The sequence below is a fragment of the Melopsittacus undulatus genome, chromosome Z (assembly GCF_012275295.1).
Source record: "Melopsittacus undulatus isolate bMelUnd1 chromosome Z, bMelUnd1.mat.Z, whole genome shotgun sequence".
In the NCBI taxonomy this organism is placed as follows: Eukaryota; Metazoa; Chordata; class Aves; order Psittaciformes; family Psittaculidae; genus Melopsittacus; species Melopsittacus undulatus.
The window spans coordinates 18959775-18979118 of NC_047557.1; the positions used below are offsets into that span (position 1 = coordinate 18959775).

At 42.4% G+C, this 19344-nt stretch overlaps 1 protein-coding gene across 1 annotated transcript in view; it reads right to left on the reverse strand.

Moving 5' to 3' along the window:
- Nucleotides 1–6431, reverse strand: part of SLC38A9 (solute carrier family 38 member 9) — a 46990-nt gene extending 40559 nt beyond the window's left edge. Inside the window, exon 1 of the mRNA XM_005151947.4 lies at nt 6302–6431. The gene's annotated coding sequence lies outside the window, so the exon portion shown is untranslated. The remainder of the gene's footprint in view (nt 1–6301) is intronic.
- Nucleotides 6432–19344: the final 12913 nt, after the last annotated feature.

Genomic DNA, 19344 nt, shown 5'->3' on the forward strand with positions numbered 1-19344 from the left:
GCTCCTCTGTAAGACCAGTGTGATTTTTAAAGGAGCTGTATTTCCAGCTTGTAACAGTACAACTGAGAACAATTTATCAGTTATAAGGGACTACTGTTTCACTAAATTACTTCAAACTTTGCAGCAGACACATAGGCAGTTTTCCAGTGTATTTCCCATAATAAAGATCAGATTACTTCAGTTTACCCTGTGGCAGGCTCTTTGAATTAAAGACAATGAATGGTTTTATAATGCATTAATAATAATCTATGCATTCAGAGCATTCCTGGCCAAACAATGGGGAGCAGATCGCTTTTAAGCTAATGGAATTCTACTTAGACTGAACTACAGTCCTCACATGGGACTAGCTACGGTCTTGAGTGCAGCTGAACAAGCGTAATGGCTTTAACAGCTCTCATCCCTGCTACCTCCTTAAGTTCCTCAACCAGGACTCCTTCTGCAAACAAAAATGGTAGAAATATCTGTGCTTTCAGTGGGACTGTATCCTGATGATTTAGAATGTTAAAGAGGCTGATGCAAATACAGATGAGAACCAGAGCTGGCACAGGGTAAGGAAGGCTGGAACTAGATATCTGAAATCTGGGGTGGTGATGTAGGAAGACAGGTAGAAAGAATGAGGTGTGTGTGATACCTCTGCATCCTCATGGAAATACGCTGTGCAAGCCCAGTGCCAGAAATTACATCAACTAAATTAAGCACTGATATGACTATCCATTCCTAGCTGTGTGTTGCCAACCCTCTTGCATTAGCTCATCTTGCTAATGCCTCTGGGAAAAAAAACCAAACCAAACAAAAAAATCCCAACCAACCAACCAACAAGCAAAGCCACAAAACAAAAACCAAACCAAACAAAAAACAACTAAACAATCCAAACAAACCAGCAAGCCCCAAAGAATCTGAAGGATGAACAAGGAAGCATTGAAGCCTTGGGTGATATGGTTTAGTGTGAGGTGTCCCTGCCCATGGCAGGGGGGTTGGAACTAGATGATCTTAAGGTCCCTTCCAACCCTAACTATTCTATGATTCTATGATTCTAAGCAAAGCTATCATTTTTCAACCATGTCCACTCTGTGGGTTCAAACAGTAGCTAAGGGAGGCATGGAAAAATACTGAAAGAGTGCGCAGGGAGGAATGCAGAAGCACAAAGATCATTCCTCATCCCACCCTGCTGAGGAATCACATTTTAGAGGAGAGGCACTAGCTTCTGCTCTCCTCTCCCTCTCCCGGTGTGCTGAGCACCGGTAATGGCTCTCTGCTCTCATCACTCTGTCCTGCATCTTTGCAACTCTCTCAGAGTTTAAATCACACTTTGGACTTAGCCATAAAAATGCAGATGAAAATTTAAATTCATAACGGCTGCACTGAGATAGGAAATTAATTCAAAACCCAAATACTTGGACGCGGTTTTAGTCAGAATTTTCCAAAAGATGGTGGTACTGAGATCCTGTCCTTTCACAGCCCCTGGTTTATGGCACAAACTAAGCAGACATCGAATGCTAATTTAAGATACTGCTTTTAATACATCCCTTCCCTAAAACCTGTTGTAAATAATTTATTTGTGCTTTACAAATCAATCTGGCAAATGCAGGCAACATCAATCACCAGTCTGATTTTCTCTGTGCTATGTCTACAAAGAGCCCAGACATTTCATAACATTCCATAAAGGAAAAAAAAGCATTCTTACACATGGCATACACTAAGTTTGGCTGGACAGCATGATTTGAAGCTTACAGAGTTGTTGCTTACAGACTCTTCAGGGTCTACTTAAAAGATCCATTAGCAACACCAATTTATTTTTTAAGTGCTTGTTTTTGAGAACAGACAAATGAAGCTTATGGCCAGCAAACCCATTACTCTACAGATGCAGCTATCACACATGTTGCAGCTGGAGCCAGTACAGCTTGAAAAACAACTGTAAGCAGAAGAGCAGAATGAAGAATGAATCTGATTGACCTTTCTTTTATCTAATTTCCACCCATTCTGGTTGGACCACACTCTCAATAAATTCATTTTTAATACATGGGATGGAGACAGTTGTGCTATCTGAACCCACTGCCTAACTCATAACAATAACCTCTTCTCTACTGCTTACTCTCCTAGTGACCTAATTACCTTTTCTTTTATGCAGGGTATCTATCTATTTTCACCTCCTTCTAGACGTTTCTATAAAAAAACCCCTGTGATATTACATGCAGTACTCTCTATATGGTCTTAAAAGCCTATAATCAGGACTGAAATGTCAAACATGAAGAATTAATGTCAAAAAACAAAGTTGCTTGACAAACACGCTGTCTGCATACGGTATGATACACCATGATTAGAGCTAGCATGAGGCTATTGTAGCATCCAGAGAATTGCTATGGATCTCTGGGAATTAACATATGGCTGCTTGGAAATGGAGAAAGCTGTTTTAAGGATACTTGCCTCATTTGCTGTGAAACTGGATTTTCCTGCAAGTGGGAAGGAGGTAACTGCTAGCTGTAGTGTACGTGGAGTCAGTGACATGACTTCATGGTACTTTGTCTTTGGCAGTGCTGAGTTATAAAAGCATTGCTGTTCCCTTCTGTTTAATCTCTTAGTCTTACCTCACAGATACATTGTGAAATTGACTTTTAAGTAAAGCTTAGCTGTGATTTGTACTAAGCACTGTAAAAATGTCCAAAGAGGACTAGTTCGGGTTTGTTGAGCAGCAGATAAGGCAGACCACTCTCACACAAAAGTGAACTGAACACTAATCACTTTGCTGCTTTGACAAAACATTTCCCATTCTAAGAAATGTCCAGCTTGAGAAAAATAATGTTCTTATAACCATTTCTAATCAACAGAATAATTTGTATGTACCAAGATAACTAAGATTACCTAGGAAATTTTAATTTTCATTGAACTTACCTAAGTTTAATGCTCCAGTCTTCAAGTACTCCAACTTTGTTACCTCTGTCCTTTTGAATACAAGTTTGTGTGTATAACTACCCTTGTACAGTTACTGGGTTTGCTTAGTAATATATTTGGTAACGAATGAGAAATAGGGATTTTCTCCCCAACAGTTTCAGGCTATATCTTCTCTAAAAGTCCTTGTCTCTCCAGATCCTCTGCTATTTGCTTGTCATCATTCTACTCTTCTGCAAGTTCTCTTTTTACATCTGCAGAGACTTGCTTTCTGTCACCCTATGGCACAAACTCCCTGGTCTCTCAGCTTTTTCTGGTAACAGCATAGATGAAGATCAGAGAGAGTGCTAACTGCACTCTCCTACAACTAAAATCTTATCGATGAAGCAGGAACAAAGGAAGAAATTTCATGTTTTCCCCTACAGCATGCTGCATTGCTACTGAGGGGACAATGCTGTGAGTGTTTTCTCTGCACCCATATTTCTTTTCCTTTTCAGCTCAGCTTTGGTGAGGAAACCATTTGGTTTTGCTCGTGAAACACCTATCATGTAACTGATGCAACTTAGTCCTCCAAGCATTTGACTCCATGAAGGCAATACTCTGGCTTTGCTACTACCCCCATGAAAGTCAGTGGTAAGCACTGTTGAAAACGTATCTCTACATTTTTCCAGCTCTACCTGGCAGTTATTAAGAAAAAAATATACATCTTCCACAACAGCTGTGACAAAGGAAATACACTGACATACCATTGTAGTACCAAACCCCCCCACAGATTTGGAGCAACACTGACTCTAGCAGCTTTCAGGAACTGCTGTACACTGCCTTAAAGCACACTTAGCTGTCCTCCCTCCTTTTACCTAACAAGGAATGGCTACATCTATAGGGAAAACTTTAAATACTCTTTCAGATATAAAAAATCTGTCAAAGCTGCTAGCATGCTAAAGTAAGTTTGGAATTCTCTTCTGGGTAAGGGCTTAAAACAGGAGGTATGTTTTGCAGTTATATGCTATCAACACAGTCCTAACCATCATTAATATCTAATCAGCTACACAGTTAAACGTCATCAACATCAAGGTATCTTTCAATGGTCCAAAATCTGCACAGCCTTTAAATCCCACTCTCCCTTTTCTTTGTAGGATATAATTACACCTATTGCTATGTTGAAGCTCAATGTGTCCTCCCATCCTTTTTATAATTCTCCTACAAACATATGAAGCACTGTATCAGGAGGGCAGCAAAAGAGAGATGAGAATTCAATAACGGAGGTTTTCTGTTGCTGGTTGTAAACTATGAAGCAATACCTAGAGGTACACAAGTTACCCTTCCCAGTCCCACTCCAGGCTACACTCCACATGGTTTTTATATGGTAAATATGAAACAGGGCTAGACCTTCATTAATCTTCTCCGGCTTGCCCCTGAGCTTCTGCTTTCACTGCCCTCAGGTTCTCTGTCTCCTGTTACAAAGTCTGAAAAGCTTCAAGGAGTGAAGATTGGTGGGTGAAGACTCAGCAGATTCAGAAAACTCATTCTAGCCTGGTAGTTGTGCTGTGATTTGGTCTTCTTTGTACTGGATGACAAAACTATATTGCAGTTTGCTTGCACTGCAAATCAAACAATGGTGGCTTACAGCTCAGACACAGTGTGCCAATGCTGTGAGACACGCACCTTGACAGACCAGAGCTACAGTGCAGGCCACGCAAGAGGGTTACCAAACAGGTTTACCTCACTGTGCTCAGTATGTCAATAATGCTAGCCATCCCACAAGCACAGACTGTGCTTTACTAGTTTGTAGGTCTGGTATTTATTGGAAAACCTTCCCTGATGGCAGGGGGAGGATGGAAGAGAGGAGCACTACCAAAGCAGCAATGGCTACCTGTGCAATTGGACAAGGTGCTGGAATAACAGCAGCTGGACCTCTGAGAGAGATTTAAGCTCCATGTCACTAGAGCTGAAGCTGCTGCACAGACAGCAGAGGTTCTGTAACGATTTCCCTGTGTAGGAGACTCTGTGGATCAGCCATTATAGAAGTCAGAGCTTTCACTCTGTAAGTCATGCACCTTAGAATAAATAAATACTGAACTTAGTAATCTATAACTTGTTACTTTTCAACCTGTGCAGTCTTAAATTATTTTTATAGATTTTGCCACCTAATGCTGTTCTTATGCTTATTTACAGCAATCATTTTCTTTGTTTTGATATTTCCAATGTTTCTTAAAAGGATTGCTCTCAATTGGTTAGATTACCCAAATAAAATGTGATAATTTAAACTGTGGGCACATACTGTTTCATTTCTTATTTAAAGCCACTATTTCTAAACACCCACCTCATGCTTGTAGTTTAAATACAAGAACTCTTTTAGTTCAAAAAAGGAAAACTCTTTTTAGAAGTGCTACTTGGTGTGACCTGGTATTCTTTTAAATTTTGAGGGGAATGGATGAATAAAGCTCGAGGCATAAATCTCAAACTGCAGGATGTGCATGTATAAATTGTGAGAAATAAGCAGGGCCTACACTGAATGACAAGAACTTCAAAGCAGGACAGCAGAGTTCCTCTGTTCCTCTTTTGGGGCAGTGCATCCTGTATCAAAAGGGACTGAGGAATGCTCGTCCTAAAAGCAGGAGCCTGGGACAGCATGCTACTAGTTAGCTTGTCCATACATCCCTACAAATGTGTGGCTGAAGACAATTAAAACTGTACAAGCAATGTGTTAGTAACTTTTTTTGGGAAAAAGCTTCTTGAATATAAAAGCTGAACCACCGCTGAGCTTCTGCACACCTCAGACTGCACCACTGGCTACATGGTTGCTGCCAGAATCTGAGTAAAATTAAGAAACAGAGCACTGATTTGTCTTCAAGAGATAAATCAACTATTATTTGTACACAATTTTTTTGGTGGTTTTTTTTTTTTGGTGGAGACTATAAAGAAATACTTGCAGGAACACAAAGTTATCACCCTAGGTATGAAATTACATTTTTAATACCATTTTGGTTTTAGATCGTTGGGTCCACAGGCCCGTTAAATCCCATGTAAGTTACTCCCCGATTTATGAGTCATCCGAAGAGCTGTCACGCCGTTTCTGAGTATCAGACAGCGCTCCGGTGTTCCGTTCGGCCTCCCACGTTACAAGCGGCCCACGCCGCGCCCCCTGCCCCCCTCCTCCCTGCAGACCCAGCTCCTGCGCAGCACACAGGGTGCTTCGGAGGGAGGCAGCCTCGGCTCGGCCGCCGCCGCGCAGAGGGCTGAGCAGGCCAGCGCTCAGGCCCCAGCGGCAGAGGCAGCGGTACCCGCCGTCTCCCGGGAGCCCTCCGTGCCCCAGACCCCAGGTCCCCGTCGAGCCGCCCTTCCTCTCCCGCCCCGCGGCCGGGCCCGAGAGCGCTGCCAGCCGGCACCACACAACCAGACGCGACCGCTCTACCTGCGGCGGTGCCCGCCTCGCTCCGCTCAGGCTCCGGCAGCCCCGCGTTCCGCGGCGGCAGCAGCAGGAAGCGCCGAGCCCGGGGCGGCCCGTGCGGCTCCCGAGGGCGGCCCGGCTGCGGAAGCCGCGCGCGCTGCCGAGCGCAGGACTACGCGTCCCATGGAGCCGCGCGGGGTGCGCGGGGCGGGGCCACGTTCCCGGCGCGGTGTCGGTGGGGGCGGTGAGGCCCTCTGTGGGGTTACGGCCCTCTGCGGGGTTACGGCCCTCTGGGGGGTTACGGCCCTCTGTGGGGTTACGGCCCTCTGGGGGGTTACGGCCCTCTGGGGGGTTACGGCCCTCTGTGGGGTTTTACGGCCTGCGGTAACGCAAACGCCGGGTGCGGGAATGTATCGCTCTGCTTTGCTCTGCTGTACAAACAGCTTATGTCTGGGCACTCGTGCTCCGTATCTGGCCAGTGGGGCTGCTGCGGTATGGACAAGAAATTACTGCTTTCTTCAACCAGAACGAAAACATTCACATTTGCTGGTGATGGTGGATTAGGTGCCTCTCACCTGTTTGCTTCCATGTCTCCTTGGTCAGCATGTTGATGAGCGGAGGCATGATCCCTGCCAAGGCAAACCACTGTGGCCTTCATGTGACTGGCCAAGCACCTCTTTGGGGAATGATGTGTTCCAAGTCTCCTGACCCACTCAGGGAGGTTTGCACCCGTTGCTGAGCACAGGAGAGGTCAACAGTCGAGACAACCGTGACACCAGCCAGCCAATGCAGCTTAGAAGTTAACTACTTAAGCCTTTTGGTCCTAGGACATGTTGAGAACATGTATTTTTCATAGTTGAAACTCTGGTTAAAGTCATATTCTAGGGGTATTTATAGCTCATGCTTGGGAAAAACTGCTGAATTGCACATAGTTACAAAACATAAATCACAATCTGTACTTTCTGTTTAAGTGCAGCCCAGAACAAATCGTGGCCACGCGTGGGGCTGATCCTGCAAGAAAACTGCTGCGTAGTTGAATTTCAGACTGGATGGCAGTGAGGCAGCAGGCACAAATACCATCAGTCATCTGTTCAGTTGCACACAAGCTCAGGCAGACCAAAACTCCTGCTCCTGTGTAGCCCTGCAAACTTACTATTGCCTTTTGCCTCTCAGCCACTCTTTGGGGCCAGGTGCACATGCTGCTTTCAAACACATCAAGATTTCGGTCAATGAGTCAGGAAGTCCATCCATCTGCTACCACATGCAATTTGAAATGCAGTGTTAACACTGTATGCTGGTGCTATGAAAGTGAATTAAACTAAAACCTAAAAAAATAGAGATTCATTAAGAACTGGTTATTTTTGGTTTACAAGCTTCTAGTCTTACTCCTGCAGGCCTGTCCTATGTGTCCTGTGCTAGACATTGGTGGTTACTACTACAGGAGATAGATGACCTGCATTTAATTTCATTCTTTCTTAGTCAGCAGCTATAGTCCTCAAGGTATGCTTAGGGAAAATGTTTTAGTTTAAGAATCATAAGCAAGCCAAACAGAAGAGGAGAGATTTCTCCTGCTCCCTTATGAAAACTGCTGCGAACACCTGTCTTCACAAAAGTCACTGTCCTGCAGTGTTTGTGTTGTGGCTTTCTGTTCTGAGGACACAGTACCTTCTGGGCAAAAAGTGACTCTTCTACATGGCTGGGCAGTGTTTAGAAAAATGGGAGCCTAAATTCATTGAGAATCTTTTGGTAAATCTGTATGAGAAAAATTATATCAAATCCAGCTCTCTAAAAACTTTCTACCAAACACTATGGTAAATATTCTTTTGATTTAGCCTTAATGGATACTTTTATTTGCAGATAATTGTAAAATGCACAAAACTTTGCTACCTTCATTAAGCACAGCCTCATATGTATCATCCAGTGTTGCAGGTTTAGGCTCTCTGGTGAGACAGAGAAGCTGGTTCTTAAGTCTCTTGGCTGCTTCACATTTGGAGCACAACCCATGTCCTGTTCTGATGTTTCTGAAAAACAAGCAGCTCTAAAGGGTAAGGCTCAGCTGAGCATGAAAAAGGTGAAAATAACCAGAGCTTTCATTCAGAGAGCACTCTAAAGTGGTCTTATCTACTGCAGCAATTTGCCTTATTGTTGCCCTAAGCCTCTACTACACTGAGAAGTTCACTGCAGAATTACAGATCTGGTGTTGCTTCTCTGCAACAGAAGACATGAAAGTTCTTCAAAGAGGCACAGTTTTTCAAATAGATTTTCTAAGAAACAGATTTTCTGACAAAATCTGTTGAACATGGCAGGGCAGGTCAACGAGCATCACATTTACAGAATGGTTTACACTTCCTTTATGATTTTCAGAATAAGCAAGCACTGCTGTATTATTTCACAGGATGAAAAAAAGGTGCACAGAAGGCACTCAGAAGCTCAAGCAGCTCAGAAACACAAGTGGAAGGGCCAGGGTACTTTTTTTCTACAATTCTTAAAAGATGCATTGAATTGATACAAGCTCTGCCTCTGTTCTCCTGCACTTCAACATAAATAAAACTCCTGAGCCAGAAATTTATCCCTCTTTTCTCTAACAAATCTGGTGTAACAAAAACTATGGGAAAGAGATGTTGTTCTTTTTGCTTAAAATAAATATATGGCCTGTTTAACCTAATTAAACAGTTGGGGTTTGGGTTTTTCTTTTTTTTTTGGGGGGGGGGGGGGGGGGGGGGGTTTGGAGTTTTGTTGTCTTTTTTCCCTCTCTAGCAAAGAGGTATGCCCTACTAGCTGTTACGCTACTGCTGAAAATTCTTGTTTGCAGGAGAATGATTAATCTCTTAGTTTCATTTCTGCCAAACAGTGGACTTCATAGAATCATAGGTTTGCTTGGAAAGGACCTTAAGATCATCTTATTCCAACCCCTGCCATGGGCAGGGACACCTCACACTAAACCATATCACCCAAGGCTTCATCCAACCTGGCCTTCAACACTGCCAGGGATGGAGCATTAACTACTTCTCCAGGCAACCCATTCCAGTACCTCACCACCCTTACAGTAAAGAACTTCTTCCTTGTATCTAACCTGAACTTCTGTTTCAACCCGTTACCTCTTGTCCTATCACTACAGTTCCTAATGAAGAGACCCTCCCCAGCATCCCTATAGCCCTCCTTCTCCACGCAGCCTTCTCTTCTCCAGGCTGAACAGCCCCAACTTTCTCAGCCTGTCTTCATATGGGAGGTGCTTCAGTCCCCTGATCATCCTCGTGGCCCTCCTCTGGACTTGTTCTAACATTTCTATGTCCTTCTTACATTGAGGACACCAGAAAAGCACACAGTGCTCCAATTGATGTTTATTAAGTAAAAGCACTTTAGGTTATCATGAAGAAATTAAGGGATATTCACATGCCCAGAGAGTGGAGCAGGACCATGAGGTGTACCCAGACACTGTGAACCCGCATCTTCCAGAGCTGCCGTTCGCTCTCACAGGCCTCGGGCCTACCGTGGCGCCACGGAGCTTTCCCAGGGGAGCGCTGCATCCTGCCCGCTCCCGCCCGCGGGGCGGCCCAGCTCTGCTAGGGGCGGACCTCCATGTGGCGCGCGGCGCGGCACCGCGCCTGACCCCCCGTCCCGCTCCCCTTTCCCTTTCCTTTTCCCTTTCCCTTTCCTTTTCCCCTTTTCCCCTTCCCCCTCTCCCGGCCAGGCCAGGCCAGGCCAGGCCCAACGGCTGCGCGCCTAACGCGCGCCACATTTCCTCCCGACTAGAAGGACAAGGACACGCGCTCTGCCGCCGAGGGGCGAGCCTATTGGCTGGCAGGCTAGCACGTGACTTACCAGCACGTGCAAGCGGCGGTGGGTTTATTAGGGGCCTGAGAAGAGGGGCGCCATTTTTCTTCGGTGCAGAGCGGTAGTAGAAGGAGTAGGTGCGGGGTGTTCCCTTTCTCTCCCCTGGGAGGATAGCCTCTAATCTGATAGAGGGGTAATGAGGACAGCTAATGCTGGGACAAGCAGGCTTAATGGTGCTGTGGGACCCACAGTAGGGGGAAAAGGCAGGGGTTGTTGCTAATTTATTTTGTCTCCTCCAGATCTGTGAGGTTGCAGCATGAACCTAGAAGACTGGAACACAGAGATGGGGGCTGAGTCATCACCAGTCCTCCCACCCCTGGATCAGGTATGGGGTAGCAACTGTTGAGCTGTAGCATGTTTGCTTTTCTTCCCCTTCCTTTTTTCTTTCCATCCCCAAGCCTGCTGCCTGGACAGTTGGTGGGCTGAGGTCCCCTGTGATTCGTGAAGCACTTGGAAGAATTTGTTCTTCACATGTGTGTTGAAAAGACAGCATTTTCTTAATAAGTAGCTGCAATTTTAATCTCTAAATATTTAGGTGCTCTGCCTCCCTGGAGGTTCTGGGACTGTGGTCAGTGTGGCCAGTTAAGTGTTACTCTTCCACCTGCTTAATGCTGGCTGCCCATTTCCATTGGGTTGTGAGAGGATGTGTCCTTTTTTTAAAAGTACATTTTATGAAAGTGGCATGTACTAGTAAGTGATTAGTTATGATTTTTGGGCAAGGAGTTGAGTACCAGTGTGGGTAGGCTAGTAGGCTAGAAAAGGCTGGAAAGCAACTAAGAAGAACTTAAGTAGGCTAGAAGCTTCTAGTTGCAGATCAATGGTAAGGGGTATTCAAAGGGGCTGTGTAACTACTGAAAGTGGTGGTTCCTCTTGCCTGCCATTTTCCCCTTCTAATGGATTCCCTTATGTATGTCAAATCTTTTGTTTCCAAAGTTGTAGGTAAAATAAGAACAGATCACTGTTTTTTTGAATGCTAGTAGGCTGCAGTTTCTTACACAAATCAGATCGGTTACTGGTCCTTGTTACTGTCTGTTGAATAATGAAATGGCAGTGGTAGAACTGTGTTACTAAAAACTAGGAGAACCATGTTTTTTGGTAATAGTTTAGTTCTTTGATATGGGTTTGTTACCCAGCTGGTAACTAAATACCTGCCACAGAGCCACTTGTTTTCCTCTGCTACCTTGCTCCCTAGTGATATGAGGAGAAGAATTGGAAAACAAAAGGTAAAAGGTTGATGAGATAAGAACTGTTCAATAATTCAAATAAAATACATTGAAAAAATACTGAAAAATACTTAAAGAGATTATAGTATTGTTTTGAACAATAAATATCTGTTGACAAGGTGACAAAGCTGCTGCCTACAAATATAGAGACAGAAAGTAAATTAGTTAGCTGTGTATAAATAACATGGTTTTGGTGACATTCAGATGCAAACAGTCTGCCCTTTAGTATACTGGAGAGTAATAAACAAGTGAACACAAGAGTCTGAGAAGACTGCATCTCAGAGCAGTGGGTAACTTGTTTTAAGTGCGAGACTAAACAACTGTATTTGTTGTATTTGGCTTGGGTTTAACATGATGTGCTTTTTTTCTTTCTGTAGGCTAGCTTCACTGAAAGACCAGATGGCTCCTCCTCTGACTTCAGTTCAAGTGTAGGCTCATTGGGTATGTAAAAGGCACTTTTACAGACATTTGGGCAGAGTTGATCTCTTGAACAGTTTAGGAGATTAAAAAAGCGCACAGTATTATTACTGTGATGTTTCCATGGAGTAAGCAGGTAACATAGCGAGCAGACTTCCCTTTTGACCCTCAACCCTTCTTTATTTATTGCAGGTATGGGTTGAATATGGCATATAATTTCTAATGAGAATCAATAGGTGTTACCTCACAAGCATTTCTGAACATGAACTGTATTGAAAATAAGTGTTATTTGCAATGTTTAGTAGTTCTAGTGATATACCTTGTTTCACAGATGTGTTAAAAATAGGAAAAGGTCAGATGAAGTTGTTGAAAGGAAATCCTAAAAAAATACAAGACAGGACATTAGTGTTTGGTACCAAGTTTCTGTAAAGCATTCTTGATTTAATGAACTTAATGCCTTTATAAACTTAAAGAGAAGTTTTACATACAGAAGTTAGAAGAAGTTTAGATTAGGAGACAGAATTTTTAAGTATGCCAAGCCAGAGTTGCCACTGAAGGAAACAGCAGACATGTTTTTTAGGTCTTCAGGTTGCTAGCTACAGTAATAGGTGACACAGAACAAATAGGAAAGGCAGTGCTTGTGAAGAGAACTTGAAATGCAAGTTAGGTGGAAGTGAGTCTTGATGCTTCATGGTTTGTTCCAAGTCTTTCTTTCTGACTAGCTGTCATCCCTGGTATATTTTCTATTACACACTGCAAAAGTAACTGTTTTCTGATTTGTGCCTCTTGTTCATGGCAGGGAGGACTTTTCTGTCGAAGATCTTGCTTTCACTGTCGTCATCAACCGTTTATTTACTGAGCTGTGTATATTTTGCCATTTTAGATCAGTGAGCAATTTCAGAGTATTTTGATTTAACCCAATCTTTCTGATGGCTCTTAGATGAGGGGAACTCTATCAGTGTTTTCAAGCAGAAGTAGTAATACTGAGATTGCTTTACTTATGCTGGATATGGCTAACCTTATTTGCTGTTTAAATAAAGAGTTAAAGAACTAAAGCTGCTTGGGAAGTCCAGAGGTGAGGCTTTCACTTCATAAGATTATGCCTCTTGTCTTGACCTTGTTTAAAAGGGTGCATCAGCATTAGGTTCTTCCCCTACAACATGATGGAAAAAGGTGTCATTTTTTCCTCTTTTTTTTTGTTTGCTTGTTTGTTTATTTCAGAAAAGGCTGAGTGGGCTTCTTTCTCTTCTTGCAAAACTTCTAATTTGTTAGATCATGCTTCAGCTGATATTTAAATTAAGCTCTCATGAACTGCTTTCTTGTATGCAGTTGACTTTAGGCTCGGGACATAGCTTGCCTGTTTGACACTAGATGGCATGAGTAGAGTTAGTGTTATGCAAGTTAAAACTCAGTTTAGTTTTCTCCTTGAAAAGATAATAGCAGTACTCTTGTGTAAATACTTGCAATAAGGATAAGCTAAAAGTAATATTGCATACTTGCAAATTATTTTTATAAGGAAGACATAATACACACAATATCAGGATTTAATAGCTCTTACTCAGTGATATGCTGATGCAGTGCTAGTTTCTGATGCCAGTGAACTGGGAACACGGGTTTGTTCTATTCCTCTTAATCTATGAAATACTGCTTGAAAGCTAGTAAATTTAGAGTGGTAAATAACAGTGATGAATTGAACACTAGCGTCCAGTACTTTTACAGTTCATATAAGACCAGTGAGCATAGAATCAAGGGGCATGAAAAGTCACACAGTAGGTAAATAATAATTCTGAAAGTTGCTATTTTACCAGTCTTAATAGGTTGGTTTGCAATTAACAGTGTGGTCTACAGTCAATTTGGTCTAAGTGCTAAGCATTGCAGACTTGACGGAAGAGTCATTATTGATTCTGCTCTGTTTGCTTGTCTATAAATCTGTGTTTTTATCCAGCATGTTTCATTAGACAAAGGGCAGCATGGTGGAGAAACTTACTGAAGCAGGTCTACTGATCACGTATTTTGTTGACACGCAGTGTGCTTTCCAAAAGCTTTGAATATTTAATTAACGCAGTATGCCTAAGTTACAAAAATTTCAGTGGAAGAGGAGTGATGGAATAAGGAGAGAGTCTTCACCCTTTTAAAGGCAAATAGACTTGGTCAATGGAAGGCAGTCTATTGTGATAAACAATAAAAAGAGCAGTTTAAGTAATTGGGGTGGCTTTTTTTTCTGATTGTGTCATTTAATGTGAATATCAGAATCTTTTATACAGGATTTGTCACAAACTACTTATATCTTCAGAGTAAGCAGGAGCTCCGAACATTGTTCAGGCTATAAGTGCAGCAGTTTAACATTTCTATTGTTGTACAAGCCAAGTTTCCTAATTGAGTGTATTGGTAATGTACCAAATGTAATCAGTCTTCTTTTTACCTTTATGACAAGCTCTTGTATGCTGGTGATCTTTAGGGTGTTTATCTTGTTGCAGAATGCAGTTCCAGCTCTCAGTCACTCTGTGTTAAACAGCTGTATCAATCTTTTCTTTGTCCTTGTGGTCATTTGTTGGACTCACTCCAGTATGTCAGTGTCTGTTTTGTATCGGACAGCCTAGAACTGAATGAAGCACTCTAGATAAGGTGTCACCAGTGCGGAAGGACCACCTGCCCCCACCTGCTGGTAACATTCTTCCTAGCTGTTGGCCTTTACTGCTTCGACACATTGCTGGCTTACCTTCAACTTAAAAAATGAGGGCTGTAGTGGAAACTTTCTCATCAATGATGTTTTCCAGATGGTTGTTTCCAGTGTGTACTGGCGCCTGGAATTATTCCTCTGCAGGTGCAAGATTTTGCATTTTTCTTTGGACTTTGGGGTTCTTGCTTGAAATTGCCTGCCTATGTCTTTATGACTTTCCTCTGAGTGAAACAGCCCTGTGCTATGTACTGGTTTTGTACGTCTGCAGGCTTGGTGAGGGATGAATTCAGTCCCATCATCCAGGTCATGACTGAAGATGGTAAACTGTGCTGGCCCCAGTATTGATCTGTAGGGCTCTCTGCTAGTGATTGGCTTCCAGATGGATTTTGTGCTGCTAATCACAACTCTTGGAGCATGGTTCGTTCAGCCTACTGAATCAGTCCTCTTCAGTGTCCAGTTACTTAGGCTGTGCTTCATTGGTTAGTATATTAAGATGTTATGGGATATGGTGTCAAAAGCCTTACTTTCTTGTTTTCCAGGTGCTTTTGGAACACCTAATAGAAGTCGGCACATGCAGGATCATTTTGGAGGGTATTCTAGGGGTGAAGGTAGGTTTAGATGATTAAGATTTGTTCGTTTGGGAGTGATTAAGCCTTCCTTTTGGATAAAGCATTTAGAATGGAGGATCTTGCAACTGGTGTCTTGAGTCTGGAAAGTCAAATTTTAGTGGGTTGGTAGCAGTACTGTTACTGTGTGGTGCTATTCTTCATAGAAATCAGTAGTTGCAGCTGTCCTAAGCTTTGTAATTTTAATACATCGTCTTATAAAACAGTACCTTTGTTGTGTGGTTGTTTTTTTTGTTGTGTAGGAGCTAGGCTACAGATCCAAGGTCCCTTTCAGCCTGAATGATTCTGTAGTTCTACTGTTGGGTTTAAAAAACAAACAAACTCCAGCAAGCCTATCCTGAAGTCAAATACAGCTTTTGATGTTGATTCATTTTTATAATTATAGGTAGTGATGAATCTATGAACAGATGGTGTCAGCCAGTGAGTGCATTTGGTAGCAGAAGGAATTTTGCCAACAGAGGTAACTTTCCAGAGTGTCTGTAATTCTAGTTGTATTTGATGCATTAAATTTTCCCTGTGGAGGTACTCAGTTCTGTTGTATCAGGGTCAGGTAAGTATTTTATGGGTTGGAAAATTATATGCCTGGGTTACCACTCATTATTTTTCTGCATAATGTAGGCATTCAGTATCACCTCTTAGTTTTGACTGCATAATGCCACCACATTTGCTAGAAAACAGGACTCAGCATTGCTTTGTTCACCTCTTGCTTTGCTTCCATTTTTCTTGGGGAGGCATATTGTTCTGATAATTCTGCTGAGTCATAGAATCATAGAATAGTTAGGATTGGAAAGGACCTCAAGATCATCTAGTTCCAACCCCCTGCCATGGTCAGGGACACCTCACACTAAACCATGCCACCCAAGGCTTCATCCAGCCTGGTCTTGAACACTGCCAGGGATGGAGCATTCACAACCTCCCTGGGGAACCCATTCCAGTACCTCACCACCCTAACAGTAAAGAATTTCTCCCTTATATCCAGTCTAAACCTCTGCTGTTTAAGTTTCAACCCATTACCCCTTGTCCTGTCACTACAGTCTGTAATGAATGGTCCCTCCCCAGCATCCCTGTAGGCCCCCTTCAGATACTGGAAGGCTGCTAGGAGGTCTCCACGCAGCCTTCCCTTCTCCAAGCTGAACAGCCCCAACTTTCTCAGCCTGTCTTCATATGGGAGGTGCTCCAGTCCCCTGATCATCCTCATGGCCTTCCTCTGGACATGTTCTAACAGTTCTATGTCCTTTTTATGTTGATGACACCAGAACTGCACAGAATACTCCAAGTGAGGTCTCACGAGAGCAGAGTAGAGAGGAAGGATCACCTCCTTTGACCTGCTGGTCACGCTTCTCTTGATGCAGCCCAGGATGCGGTTAGCTTTCTGGGCTGTGAGTGCACACTGCTGGCTCATGTTCATTTTCTCATTGACCAACACCCCCAAGTCCTCCGCAGGACTACTATGAATTTCCTTTTTGCCCAACCTGTAGCTGTGCTTGGGATTGCTTTGACCCAGGTGTAGGACCTTGCACTTGGCATGGTTAAACTTCATGAGGTTGGCATCAGCTCACCTCACAAGTGTGTCAAGGTCCCTCTGAGTGGCATTCCTTCCCTCTAGTGTATCAACAGAACCACACAGCTATGTGTCATCGGCAAACTTGCTGAGGGCACACTCAATTCCATTGTCCATGTCAGCAACAAAAATATTAAACAAGTCCGGTCCCAACACTGATCCCTGAGGGGCACCACTCGTTACTGCTCTCCAGCTGGACATTGAACCGTCATAATGTAATATAAAAGGCAGCTGAACATTAGTATCCATATACATGCTATGTGAGGGAGTATACAAGTGCTCTCCAGAAGAAGATTGCAAAGCTTTCTTCAGGTTCCATAAAGCAATATTTAATCCCTGTGCTCTTACTGCCTATAATGTCAAGTGCCACTCTGGTATGCAGTGCACACTGAAGAGCTTAGTAATCGGCAGTTTCGCAGTATTGCTGTATATGCTTCCACCAAGTATTATGGGAAGCACACAGGGCCGTGGAAGCTTCTACCACCTAACAGATCTAGATCGTTCAATGGCAGTAAGTGGGACAGTTTGTGAAACAAGGGACATGGAAACTGATACAGGCAAAAAATACTTCACTTTTCCATATGTTCAGACAAATTGCTTAGTTCTATTGTACTTTTAATCTGAATTCATAAAATCAGGGCTGTGAAGAATAATTGCCAGATAAAAGGCTTTTGATCTGCACATGCAGAAATGGGCAAGTGAAGTTGCTGTGTATTGTGCTGTACTGCAGGTTTTCAAGGAAGGAATGCTGTAGAAAATTCCAGTACACAAAAGAGAGGTTTTGGAAGATTTCCTGGTGGCCTTCAACGAAGTGAGAGTAAGGTTTTTATATATATATTTTTTTTATGCTGGCTGATTTGTGTAGCAACAACATATAAGCAAGGTTTGCTGGCTTCTTGAAACAAAGGTGGAAGCTATGTAGAAGCTTCTGTTCTTCAGCAGTGCTGTAGAACATGGATGGCATCTTCAAAAAATAATATTACTAGGAATAATACAGCATGGATTAGATTTACAAAGAATGTTTAGGTTTTTTGCAGTGTAGAGGTTAAGTAAATGGTATTAGCTTTAGGCACAGTATTTTATTGTGCTCATTTTAGACACTATATCCACTACACTGTTTATTACTTACAGGTATTAAAGATGAGCGAAGAGAAAGACCCCAGTCTGACACTTTCTTTGGCTCTATAGGAAGAGGAGCATTTGGAGGTGCAGGTTAGACTTTTTTAGTAGGGTGGTAAATCTGTCAGATTTCCCCATTGCAGATTTTGTGGCAGTGCAGTACCTTAGTTTGCTAAATGCTGTCTCTGTGATTGTTCTCCTTGTCTGAATTAAGAACATCTTGCAGATGTTAGGTAGCTTGCATGCCTCCACACACAAGACAAATTTGTAACTTGGATAAATTTTAAATACTGTATTTTCAAAGCTGTTGTCTCCTATAATTTTTTTTTTTACCTTGGTCCTACTGCTACTGGGTCAGTTAATGCACAGTGAAGCAGAGCTGCTAATGCCAAAATACAAAGCAAGTCTTTAAGAATGTTCTCAGTTTCAAAATAGTCACTCTAGACTTTTTCTACCCCTCCTATAAAGGGAATTGTTTTAGGTTTGGCTGGGGTACTTTACTGAGAATAGGATTTTAGCTCTTTCTGATGACATTATTTTAATGTTTTGGGGATTTTGCTGTCCACAAAGGAATTTTCCCCTCATTGTCTTCCTTTGCCACTGATGTTACTATAACTTGTAACTCATCTGTTGTGCTACTTAGAGTGTTGTAGTCTATCACTTGCAGGAGTCCTGGAGTTAAAATCAGAAATATCATTAAACTGGTGTAACGGGTAGTGAATGGCTGATATTCTCAATGTAGGAACAGCTTGTCTGATACTAGTAAAGAATTTTTCATTGTAGTGCATATAGAATAAGTGTGGATTTTCAGAAGTGTTCTCTAATATCAGGGAACAGTTGGTTTGTCTCTGTTTGACTTAGTTCAAATTAAGTTTTTTAGATTTTTAGTTCAATGATGTTCAGAAACGTGAAGTGTTTATGAAGGCGACATGTTAATATTCATAGTGGACATAACTACATCCTCAATGTGATATAGTAATTCCTTACTTTCTTGCAATCATTATATAAAATACTAGTATGTAAAGACTGTTATGGATATTGGTCGGCAACAGTTGAACTAGTCTGTGGGGATATTAATGTGGAAAGATAATTCTTCATAAAGAGTTGTTTGTTACATAGGAACTGTGTTGTTTTACAGTAAGGGGTATGTCTGGATCTAGGAGAGGAACAGAGCAGGTGCTGCTAGGTTTCTGTGCTGCCTCCATTTCTGAATAGTGTTCTTGTCACTGACAGAATTTGTAGAGGTAGCAAAGATAGGGCTGTGTTGGGTTTTCTTAAAACGGTTATGCTTTTTGTAATTAGAGATAACTGTGTGTCTTATCTTCTAATGGAAAAACAAATATTTTAAAGTGATTACATGAACTGTATGTTGCATCTTTACTCAGATTCTCTGTTACTGTCCCAATGAAACTGTGGTTTTATAGAGTTGCTTAAGTTCTTAGATTTTCTCTCAAATGAGTTTTATTCCTGTAAGTAATTATCTATTGAATGCTTTCTTTAGCAGCAGCTTCCAAAGAACACAGTGAAGAAATAGAATCTGGAAGAGGTGAGTAGCTTCTTCACAGGTGACATGACAGTGTCAATTTCTTTTAAACTTGAGGAACATT